The sequence below is a fragment of the Dermacentor andersoni genome, chromosome 7, assembly GCF_023375885.2.
Source record: "Dermacentor andersoni chromosome 7, qqDerAnde1_hic_scaffold, whole genome shotgun sequence".
NCBI classification, from domain to species: Eukaryota; Metazoa; Arthropoda; class Arachnida; order Ixodida; family Ixodidae; genus Dermacentor; species Dermacentor andersoni.
Window position 1 is genome coordinate 25,070,252 of NC_092820.1, and position 12,989 is coordinate 25,083,240.

Genomic DNA, 12,989 nt, shown 5'->3' on the forward strand with positions numbered 1-12,989 from the left:
CGACGACATTAGTTCTAGCAGCCATAGAGGCACACCTCGGGACCCGCAAATGCGCGTCGACCGAAAATAAGAAATAAAATGTGAAAAAACGGACGAGGGCTGCCTGCTTTTAAAACTTACGCTACATCAGAATTAAGTAAATGTGCAGCAACGACCGCCTCATCAGCCTAGGTGTGCGAAACACGCGCCGTGGCAATTAGTGCAGGCGAACGTGGCCGCTCGCGCGGAGTCGGCTCACGCGCCCTATACTCGCTTTGTTTGTGTTGTTGTGCTGAGCGCCTGGCGTTCTGTGCGTTTCTGCTACGAAACTTTTAGCACACGCGCTGTCGCAATGAGAACGCGTTGTCCGACAGCGCGCGTCGGGTTTTTTTTTCTAAACGAGGAAGCGTCGAACAGAGGGAACGGACGGAATCGTCGAGATTCTCACTACATCCCAATGCCAATGCAGACACTTTGGGTGGCTCTGAGAAGAGCCGTTGGGTGTGGGCTGGGCGGACGAGCGCTCGGTCGCCTACTTGGAGCTGGTGTACTTGGTGACGGCTTTGGTGCCCTCGGACACGGCGTGTTTGGCCAGCTCGCCGGGCAACAGCAGACGCACGGCAGTCTGGATCTCCCGGCTCGTGATGGTCGAGCGCTTGTTGTAGTGAGCCAGACGGGACGACTCCGCGGCGATACGCTCGAAGATGTCGTTCACGAAGCTGTTCATGATAGACATGGCCTTGCTGGAGACTCCAGTGTCCGGGTGCACCTGCTTCAGCACCTTGTAGATATAGATGGAGAAGCTCTCCTTCCTGCGGCGCTTCTTCTTCTTCTTGTCGGTGGCGCGCACGTTCTTCTGCGCCTTGCCGGCCTTCTTCACGGCCTTACCGCTGGGCTGGGGAGGCATCGCACCGTTGTGAGTAGCCGAGCAAACGAGATCGAAATACGCGCGACCGGTCGCGCGCGCCCCGTTTTTATCGCGGGAGGGTGGTGTTCACGCGACCTCGCATATCCGCGCGCGCCATTGGTCCGCGCGGCCTCTCTCCCTTTCCCTCGCGCTTTCCTTTGGGACCGGCGGCGGCGACAGCGGCGAAGGCACTACGAGCACGGCTCAAATCGCTCACAGATCGCGACTGCGTCAGTCGTGCGTTTCTCTGTCTCACTCTACGCATCAGCAGCACCAGCATGTCCGGACGCGGCAAAGGCGGCAAGGCGAAGGGCAAGAGCAAGACGCGTTCCAGCCGCGCGGGTCTCCAGTTCCCCGTGGGCCGTATCCACCGTCTCCTGCGCAAGGGAAACTACGCCGAGCGCGTCGGAGCGGGCGCTCCCGTCTACCTCGCGGCCGTCCTCGAGTACCTGGCTGCCGAAGTGCTCGAGCTCGCTGGCAACGCGGCTCGTGACAACAAGAAGACCAGGATCATCCCCCGCCACCTGCAGCTCGCCATCCGCAACGACGAGGAGCTGAACAAGCTGCTCTCCGGCGTGACGATCGCGCAGGGCGGCGTCTTGCCCAACATCCAAGCTGTGCTTCTCCCAAAGAAGACCGAGAAGAAGGCGTAAGCGAGCAGCTCCCAGCCGCCGGACTACAGTCGCGCTCGTCGCACAACCCAACGGTCCTTGTCAGGACCACCGAAATGCGTGTGACGGCAGGGTTTTGCTTGGCAATCCCGTTCTCTGCGCCCGTTTCCCTCTGTTTGAATTAGCGCAACCGTGCCTGTTGAACTGACGCTGCTGCTAGCTAGCTGGCATGTCAGTGCACGAATGTAGATAGAAAGCGAGCTTCAGGGTGTCCGGGGGCGCACAGGGACGAGCCTCACTGCAAGTAGCGTACGATTCGCGTAGTGGAATGTGATAGGCGATCGGGCCCTTGAAAACAAACAAAAAATGGCCCATATCCGCAACCAGCATGCACTTATGAGCCAGGCAGGTATGCATGAGGAACGTGAACAAACGCATGCATGGCATACCAATACACAAAAGCTTGCACGCAACATCGGCCGCATTAATTTCGTCTTCGTGCGCGGCTTCTTCGCATGAATGCGCGAACCGTTTTGCAACAAACGCGCATTTTGTTTCTTTTTTTTTTTCCTCTCTCTCGTCTTGCTCGAGCGCGCGCAATACTTACCATATGCATCCGAAACGAGGCACCACCTCGCACCGGCAGCTCACCACAGACACACACACAGAGAAAAAATATTGATAATAAAAAATAACAACAAAACAGACAGACCGAGAGGGTACGGTTGGAGTACGTGGTCTCGCGTGCTCCCGTGGCCGAAGCAAACATGTAGGTGGTCCTGAGAAGGACCGTTTTGTGTTGCTTGCCTGACCGAGGCTGCGGCGCAGACAGCGGCCGAACCGAACTTAGGCGCGCTCGCCACGGATGCGCCGGGCCAGCTGGATGTCCTTCGGCATGATGGTAACGCGCTTGGCGTGGATGGCGCACAGGTTGGTGTCCTCGAAGAGACCGACCAGGTAGGCCTCGCTGGCCTCCTGAAGGGCCATCACAGCCGAACTCTGGAATCGGAGGTCGGTCTTGAAATCCTGAGCGATTTCCCTCACCAAGCGCTGGAACGGCAGCTTGCGGATGAGAAGTTCGGTCGACTTCTGGTAGCGGCGAATTTCACGAAGGGCCACGGTCCCAGGCCTGTACCGATGCGGTTTCTTAACCCCACCTGTGGCAGGTGCACTCTTGCGAGCAGCCTTGGTAGCAAGCTGCTTACGCGGAGCCTTCCCACCGGTGCTCTTACGGGCGGTTTGCTTGGTCCTGGCCATGGCGAACGGAGCGAGCGTCCGAAGTCGTCGACTGCCGGAGTGAAAATGACCCCTGCGCCGCGCGCGTCGTGCTTCGCCGCACTACTCTTCTCCTCTCCAACTCACCCGCCGATTGGCCAGCGCCAGCGCAGCCGTCTCAGGCGGTGCGGCGCACGCCGCCGCCGCCGTTCGCCAGGATGCTGGAGGAGGCACGTTTTCGCGCGGGCGCCTTGTTCGCGGCTAAGGAAAGCACATTCGCAGGCGGTTTAATTGAGTTTAAACACGACAGCATGCTGCGCTGTTCTCTTTCGTTTCAGCCAACACCACAATCTCGCTTATACCGCCGCGCGTCGTGAATTGCCAGTGCCGAGTGTGAGACCACACCACTAATCTCGACAGTGGTTAGCGCTCCACGCCCAACGCCATGGGAGCTGTTATCGCGATCTGCGCGCGACGGAGATGGGTGTGCATGTTTAGGCTACATTATTGCTTGTTCACTGCATTGCTTTGATCATGCTGCTGCTCGTTTCACGAACTACAAGTGCGCGCCACGGTGCCTTCTCGAGGGGCAACTACATCGTGGTGTGGCCGCACTCGGCAGCAAACCCTCTCGCATATGCAGACATGCCAGTACCACACTTTCCCGTCCACGCATTGAAGAACGCGAGGCCCGCATTCGCATCGCAAGATTAACGACAAACTTACGTATGGTCTACCAGCACCACTTCAGAGTTACAGAGAAAACGATGTACTTCCGCTCTAAGAGCGAATTTGGAATACAATATTGACAGGTGTTGAACGCGCGTTAGGAGACACGTTAGGAGCATCAACCAACGCTTCGCAGGCGCGACCCCAAGCACGGCTTCCGCGTGCCACGTATTCGGTACACAGTTTTCGCACTTGCAAGGTTTTGACAAACAATCATCAAACGCAACACTTTGCTCTATACAGAGCGTACATTTCGTCAGCTAGCTTTTTCGATTGCATTCCCGCACGCAACTTCGCCACAGGATCGACGGCGTTGTTGTCATGTTATAGCGAAGCTCCAGCTCGGCAGCCGCCGGCAGAAATCTATTTCCTCGCCAACTAACGCACCGAATTTGGTGCGCCTAATTGCGTGTAAAAGAAAACGTTCAAATCGCGCGCCTGCAACAGCGCAATTTTCAACTGATGCCGAGCTCTTCCTCATTTTTTTAATTATTCTCAGTGATTGTGGAAAACTGTGAAATGGAAGAGAGGAAAAAAAAAAAAAGAGCAGTTCAAGTGTGCGCTTTAAAGCTCCGTCGCGCAGCAATGGAACCGGATTTGGAAATTCTGTTAATTGCACAAGGCGATATGTATAAAGGGAACACAATTTATACGCCTCGATAAGATATACCATTCATGCGTGAGTATGACTTTTACAATACCTTCATAGACATGAGAGGCGTTTTCGATGGGATGAAAATTTTTAGACAGAACTTGCGTTAGTTGTTGTGTGCAATTCACACGATCGCGGTACCGATTTGTATTGTTGAGATATGAAACTTTGTACTTCTTAACCTGCCAGTACTCGTGCATTATGGAAGGAAAAAAAGAAACGTCACCGCACCACCACACGTTTTTCTCACATGCAACAAGCTTCGTTTACATGGCTGCATTAGTTCTCTCGTGACAACCCGTTGTTTTCTCTTGGGTGTGTTCCGATGCATTACTTGGAGTTCACCTCCGAGCTACACGCACGACCCGTATGACCTCATTGCGCACTGTGTACGCCTTGCTTCGTCCTCGGCTATTCCCTTTGCACGCACATGCCAGTGAGTTCACAGTAGCAATCCATACATAAACAAGAGAAAAGAAATAACCAAAAGTGCCGAGTTTCTTCAAAGTAAGCGGCCCGTACATTTTCTCCGGCTGCTCCTTCCCCATTTGTTTACCTGTTGAGCCATCATCTCGCTTTGCTATACGTCAAGGCCATAGGCGCACACATTTCCCGGCGGCTTCGTGGGAGAAATGTAAAATAATTGGCGCGAGCTTGGCTTTCATTAAACGCAACACGAATGCGAAATCCGTGCGATGGCGACGGCCGGCGCGTGTCAGTTTCTCTTACCTTCGCGTGCCAATACATGCGACATGAGTGAGGGAGCAGCCGGTTCAAATTCGGAATCTTTCTGTACAGCAGCTTTCACATTTACGATTTTCCAGGGATGCAGCGGCAAGAGGTAGTCTTGTGCACTTTGGCGCTTCCACGCAATGACATTACGCAACCGCCTTACAGCGCATAAATACGCGTGGCACAAACTGCCAAAAGGACAAATGTTCACACGTAGGACAGGAGGCTCCATCTGGCGGCGAAGAGTTCGACAAATACGCGATGCACCGCTCAAATCGCCAAGCGGGCGGCCGCTCGTCTCCCGCTTGGCATGCACAAATACGTTGCTCGAAAAAGTTTGTTTTCTTTAAACGCAGCGCATGTCCAGCGCCCGCTTCCTTACCGATCTAAGTATATGGCGCGAACAAGGTCGCCCAGCATCACCTACGCGCACGCATGACGAAAGAGCGAGTCGTATACAAATAACGAGAGAAAATGAGCCTGCACTGTGAAAGCATATTTCTGTCTAGGCAAGCACACTTCACCGCTCTGCTCCTGTATTTTATTTTCCTCTTGTTTTGGGCGACTCGGGGGTGCATTGGCTTGCAAGAACCACATTGACCTCGAACCAACTGCTTATCACCTATAGCGCGCGCATAAGAAATCCCCCTGTGCACGAGTATTACAGACAACAGCACCAATGAAAACAGCACGCCCCTCGGTGTCTACCGCGCGCACCCTCGTCCACTTGAATACAACGCAGTGAGCCCGGTTCTAGCGACAGCTACCTAGCTAATCTCCTCACCTTTCCATTCATTTGCGTCGCTCAAAAGAGTTACGCAATTGTGAATCGCACGGTGGTAGTCCACGGCCGCCCATCGCGCATGCAACAACCACAAGGCTAGACGAGGGACACGACGGGCGCTCAGCTCGTAGGCCAAGAGGACTGGCACATTATTGTTTCTCCGACGCAAACCAACGAAGCCGTGCGAATGCAGCTCAGAATGCAGCTCAGGCTCGCTCATTTAACGCTTGCACTGGAGAGAACAAATAACTGCTGTCTGTAGAAAACTCGCTTTCAGCTGTTACACACTGGCCCGTGCCGGGCAATATTTTCCTCGTGCTTTGCTTCGTTGCATATCCACACGAGCTATTGCTGTGAAATATGGGGCCTTACTTAACTTAAGTGTGCCCGCTGACCGCCACGCTCGGCGTATGTAACCGAGTGCTGCCGCCCGGCTCATACTCTTCTCCAAGGGAGTAGAAGAAGCGAGCCACTTCAAAGCGACAAAATGCGCATCGACGAGCTTACGATTACCTTTCTTTTAATCATCATGCCACTCTGGCTGGCTCAACAAGGGTCCAACCAAAGGCGACAACTGAGCTGCACGAACGACCGGCACGTCGCAACTAGGACACGCTGAGGGCGGGCGAAATGGCAGCAACACAACACGCAGTGGCGAGCGCAAATGCAATCGAGCAGAGCTCGCCTTGCGAGGGCGAAAAACTATGCTACCACGCCTTATGAATACACGCGGTTGCGCTCGCTCACCTGACCAAGTTCACCGCGCGTGTCTCGTACGGCCGAACGCGAGATAATGGCGTGCAAAAGAGGGTTAACGGAGCAGGAGATCGCAAATCCTGCGCATCACTGCCGAAGCACCAAGTGGGTAGCCCTGAAGAGGGCTGTTGGGTTCTTCAGAGGAGCTGATGCGCTGCTTGCAGACGACGTCGCGCACGCGCGCTGCTTAGCCTCCGAAACCGTAGAGGGTGCGGCCCTGACGCTTGAGGGCATACACAACGTCCATGGCGGTCACGGTCTTGCGCTTGGCGTGCTCAGTGTAGGTGACGGCGTCCCGAATCACGTTCTCGAGGAACACCTTGAGCACACCGCGTGTCTCCTCGTAGATCAGGCCGGAGATACGCTTGACACCGCCACGGCGAGCGAGGCGACGGATGGCAGGCTTGGTGATGCCTTGGATGTTGTCACGCAACACCTTACGATGACGCTTCGCGCCACCCTTGCCGAGCCCCTTGCCGCCCTTGCCACGTCCAGACATCTCGGCTGTTGCTGCTGCTTCGGAGCGAGTCAGGAAAGCGAATGCCGCGTCCTTGCGCCGCGACTGAGCGACGAAGCCGCGCCGCAAAAAAGAGGGCGAGGAGGATGAACGCGCGCCGATTGGCTCCCGGGCAGCGCGGCCTCTCTTCGCGAGTGAGTCGCTGGTTGCTGCACTGAGCCCTGCTTAGGCCACGCACTGAGTTCAAGACAAGTGGCCTCGCAACACAATCGCAGAGTTTACTTTTGTTTTTCTTATGTTGTCTCTTTTTGGGCATTCCACACTGCAACGTAGGCTGATGTTCAACCAGCCTCCCTTCTTATTTTGCTCAACTCGCCAAGGGAAAAACAAACGTGTCAACAATGTTATTGTGGTATGTTGCACGCACTCACTGCTCGTGTCGCGCCCCAGGAACAAGTTTATTGTGTTCTCATAATTGTGATTACTCGTTCTATTCACCGTTAGCTCGGCTACGCTTGCAAGTGCACCCTGGTCATTGCCGCAAAGCACACCGCGCGCACAACTTCAAACTCAGCCACGCCAACACGGTTCGCTTGATCACTAGTCGCAAAACAGGGCGCGCTCATGCTCCGCTCGCCTCAGGCGTTTCAAATTTCGCACGCAGGCACCGCTGACTGGTGCCCACACGACCGTCAAATTTCGTCGCGATAGCTTACGTAGCCTCGCAGATAGCGTCAGCGAAATCAGCCTAAGACGCGCGCGCGAGCCAAATTCAGCATTCTAGGGGACGGAAGAGAGCGAGGGCAGTGCTGGCGGCGCTCCGACCTCCTCCCTCTCCCATCGCGCCCAGCCCGTACGAAGGCAGCTACGCAGGACGCGCGCGCAACCGCTATGCAGTATGCGGAGAGCCGCGCGCATCTCTCCTTTTTCCACTTCAAATTACCACTACATTTGTAATAACAGCGTAAAATTTCCCTTACGCGCTGCTGCTTCGTGAACGTGCTAACGCATTTCCGCTCGCCAGCCACTGCTACAGCGATGCGGCGCTGACAGCACGCGGCTCTAAATTTCAGTCCGGAGCACTGCTCTATACGTGCGGGCGGCCGCCGAGTGGGCATTCTAGCACACGCAGCGACCGACGACATTAGTTCTAGCAGCCATAGAGGCACACCTCGGGACCCGCAAATGCGCGTCGACCGAAAATAAGAAATAAAATGTGAAAAAACGGACGAGGGCTGCCTGCTTTTAAAACTTACGCTACATCAGAATTAAGTAAATGTGCAGCAACGACCGCCTCATCAGCCTAGGTGTGCGAAACACGCGCCGTGGCAATTAGTGCAGGCGAACGTGGCCGCTCGCGCGGAGTCGGCTCACGCGCCCTATACTCGCTTTGTTTGTGTTGTTGTGCTGAGCGCCTGGCGTTCTGTGCGTTTCTGCTACGAAACTTTTAGCACACGCGCTGTCGCAATGAGAACGCGTTGTCCGACAGCGCGCGTCGGGTTTTTTTTTCTAAACGAGGAAGCGTCGAACAGAGGGAACGGACGGAATCGTCGAGATTCTCACTACATCCCAATGCCAATGCAGACACTTTGGGTGGCTCTGAGAAGAGCCGTTGGGTGTGGGCTGGGCGGACGAGCGCTCGGTCGCCTACTTGGAGCTGGTGTACTTGGTGACGGCTTTGGTGCCCTCGGACACGGCGTGTTTGGCCAGCTCGCCGGGCAACAGCAGACGCACGGCAGTCTGGATCTCCCGGCTCGTGATGGTCGAGCGCTTGTTGTAGTGAGCCAGACGGGACGACTCCGCGGCGATACGCTCGAAGATGTCGTTCACGAAGCTGTTCATGATAGACATGGCCTTGCTGGAGACTCCAGTGTCCGGGTGCACCTGCTTCAGCACCTTGTAGATATAGATGGAGAAGCTCTCCTTCCTGCGGCGCTTCTTCTTCTTCTTGTCGGTGGCGCGCACGTTCTTCTGCGCCTTGCCGGCCTTCTTCACGGCCTTACCGCTGGGCTGGGGAGGCATCGCACCGTTGTGAGTAGCCGAGCAAACGAGATCGAAATACGCGCGACCGGTCGCGCGCGCCCCGTTTTTATCGCGGGAGGGTGGTGTTCACGCGACCTCGCATATCCGCGCGCGCCATTGGTCCGCGCGGCCTCTCTCCCTTTCCCTCGCGCTTTCCTTTGGGACCGGCGGCGGCGACAGCGGCGAAGGCACTACGAGCACGGCTCAAATCGCTCACAGATCGCGACTGCGTCAGTCGTGCGTTTCTCTGTCTCACTCTACGCATCAGCAGCACCAGCATGTCCGGACGCGGCAAAGGCGGCAAGGCGAAGGGCAAGAGCAAGACGCGTTCCAGCCGCGCGGGTCTCCAGTTCCCCGTGGGCCGTATCCACCGTCTCCTGCGCAAGGGAAACTACGCCGAGCGCGTCGGAGCGGGCGCTCCCGTCTACCTCGCGGCCGTCCTCGAGTACCTGGCTGCCGAAGTGCTCGAGCTCGCTGGCAACGCGGCTCGTGACAACAAGAAGACCAGGATCATCCCCCGCCACCTGCAGCTCGCCATCCGCAACGACGAGGAGCTGAACAAGCTGCTCTCCGGCGTGACGATCGCGCAGGGCGGCGTCTTGCCCAACATCCAAGCTGTGCTTCTCCCAAAGAAGACCGAGAAGAAGGCGTAAGCGAGCAGCTCCCAGCCGCCGGACTACAGTCGCGCTCGTCGCACAACCCAACGGTCCTTGTCAGGACCACCGAAATGCGTGTGACGGCAGGGTTTTGCTTGGCAATCCCGTTCTCTGCGCCCGTTTCCCTCTGTTTGAATTAGCGCAACCGTGCCTGTTGAACTGACGCTGCTGCTAGCTAGCTGGCATGTCAGTGCACGAATGTAGATAGAAAGCGAGCTTCAGGGTGTCCGGGGGCGCACAGGGACGAGCCTCACTGCAAGTAGCGTACGATTCGCGTAGTGGAATGTGATAGGCGATCGGGCCCTTGAAAACAAACAAAAAATGGCCCATATCCGCAACCAGCATGCACTTATGAGCCAGGCAGGTATGCATGAGGAACGTGAACAAACGCATGCATGGCATACCAATACACAAAAGCTTGCACGCAACATCGGCCGCATTAATTTCGTCTTCGTGCGCGGCTTCTTCGCATGAATGCGCGAACCGTTTTGCAACGAACGCGCATTTTGTTTCTTTTTTTTTTTCCTCTCTCTCGTCTTGCTCGAGCGCGCGCAATACTTACCATATGCATCCGAAACGAGGCACCACCTCGCACCGGCAGCTCACCACAGACACACACACAGAGAAAAAATATTGATAATAAAAAATAACAACAAAACAGACAGACCGAGAGGGTACGGTTGGAGTACGTGGTCTCGCGTGCTCCCGTGGCCGAAGCAAACATGTAGGTGGTCCTGAGAAGGACCGTTTTGTGTTGCTTGCCTGACCGAGGCTGCGGCGCAGACAGCGGCCGAACCGAACTTAGGCGCGCTCGCCACGGATGCGCCGGGCCAGCTGGATGTCCTTCGGCATGATGGTAACGCGCTTGGCGTGGATGGCGCACAGGTTGGTGTCCTCGAAGAGACCGACCAGGTAGGCCTCGCTGGCCTCCTGAAGGGCCATCACAGCCGAACTCTGGAATCGGAGGTCGGTCTTGAAATCCTGAGCGATTTCCCTCACCAAGCGCTGGAACGGCAGCTTGCGGATGAGAAGTTCGGTCGACTTCTGGTAGCGGCGAATTTCACGAAGGGCCACGGTCCCAGGCCTGTACCGATGCGGTTTCTTAACCCCACCTGTGGCAGGTGCACTCTTGCGAGCAGCCTTGGTAGCAAGCTGCTTACGCGGAGCCTTCCCACCGGTGCTCTTACGGGCGGTTTGCTTGGTCCTGGCCATGGCGAACGGAGCGAGCGTCCGAAGTCGTCGACTGCCGGAGTGAAAATGACCCCTGCGCCGCGCGCGTCGTGCTTCGCCGCACTACTCTTCTCCTCTCCAACTCACCCGCCGATTGGCCAGCGCCAGCGCAGCCGTCTCAGGCGGTGCGGCGCACGCCGCCGCCGCCGTTCGCCAGGATGCTGGAGGAGGCACGTTTTCGCGCGGGCGCCTTGTTCGCGGCTAAGGAAAGCACATTCGCAGGCGGTTTAATTGAGTTTAAACACGACAGCATGCTGCGCTGTTCTCTTTCGTTTCAGCCAACACCACAATCTCGCTTATACCGCCGCGCGTCGTGAATTGCCAGTGCCGAGTGTGAGACCACACCACTAATCTCGACAGTGGTTAGCGCTCCACGCCCAACGCCATGGGAGCTGTTATCGCGATCTGCGCGCGACGGAGATGGGTGTGCATGTTTAGGCTACATTATTGCTTGTTCACTGCATTGCTTTGATCATGCTGCTGCTCGTTTCACGAACTACAAGTGCGCGCCACGGTGCCTTCTCGAGGGGCAACTACATCGTGGTGTGGCCGCACTCGGCAGCAAACCCTCTCGCATATGCAGACATGCCAGTACCACACTTTCCCGTCCACGCATTGAAGAACGCGAGGCCCGCATTCGCATCGCAAGATTAACGACAAACTTACGTATGGTCTACCAGCACCACTTCAGAGTTACAGAGAAAACGATGTACTTCCGCTCTAAGAGCGAATTTGGAATACAATATTGACAGGTGTTGAACGCGCGTTAGGAGACACGTTAGGAGCATCAACCAACGCTTCGCAGGCGCGACCCCAAGCACGGCTTCCGCGTGCCACGTATTCGGTACACAGTTTTCGCACTTGCAAGGTTTTGACAAACAATCATCAAACGCAACACTTTGCTCTATACAGAGCGTACATTTCGTCAGCTAGCTTTTTCGATTGCATTCCCGCACGCAACTTCGCCACAGGATCGACGGCGTTGTTGTCATGTTATAGCGAAGCTCCAGCTCGGCAGCCGCCGGCAGAAATCTATTTCCTCGCCAACTAACGCACCGAATTTGGTGCGCCTAATTGCGTGTAAAAGAAAACGTTCAAATCGCGCGCCTGCAACAGCGCAATTTTCAACTGATGCCGAGCTCTTCCTCATTTTTTTAATTATTCTCAGTGATTGTGGAAAACTGTGAAATGGAAGAGAGGAAAAAAAAAAAAAGAGCAGTTCAAGTGTGCGCTTTAAAGCTCCGTCGCGCAGCAATGGAACCGGATTTGGAAATTCTGTTAATTGCACAAGGCGATATGTATAAAGGGAACACAATTTATACGCCTCGATAAGATATACCATTCATGCGTGAGTATGACTTTTACAATACCTTCATAGACATGAGAGGCGTTTTCGATGGGATGAAAATTTTTAGACAGAACTTGCGTTAGTTGTTGTGTGCAATTCACACGATCGCGGTACCGATTTGTATTGTTGAGATATGAAACTTTGTACTTCTTAACCTGCCAGTACTCGTGCATTATGGAAGGAAAAAAAGAAACGTCACCGCACCACCACACGTTTTTCTCACATGCAACAAGCTTCGTTTACATGGCTGCATTAGTTCTCTCGTGACAACCCGTTGTTTTCTCTTGGGTGTGTTCCGATGCATTACTTGGAGTTCACCTCCGAGCTACACGCACGACCCGTATGACCTCATTGCGCACTGTGTACGCCTTGCTTCGTCCTCGGCTATTCCCTTTGCACGCACATGCCAGTGAGTTCACAGTAGCAATCCATACATAAACAAGAGAAAAGAAATAACCAAAAGTGCCGAGTTTCTTCAAAGTAAGCGGCCCGTACATTTTCTCCGGCTGCTCCTTCCCCATTTGTTTACCTGTTGAGCCATCATCTCGCTTTGCTATACGTCAAGGCCATAGGCGCACACATTTCCCGGCGGCTTCGTGGGAGAAATGTAAAATAATTGGCGCGAGCTTGGCTTTCATTAAACGCAACACGAATGCGAAATCCGTGCGATGGCGACGGCCGGCGCGTGTCAGTTTCTCTTACCTTCGCGTGCCAATACATGCGACATGAGTGAGGGAGCAGCCGGTTCAAATTCGGAATCTTTCTGTACAGCAGCTTTCACATTTACGATTTTCCAGGGATGCAGCGGCAAGAGGTAGTCTTGTGCACTTTGGCGCTTCCACGCAATGACATTACGCAACCGCCTTACAGCGCATAAATACGCGTGGCACAAACTGCCAAAAGGACAAATG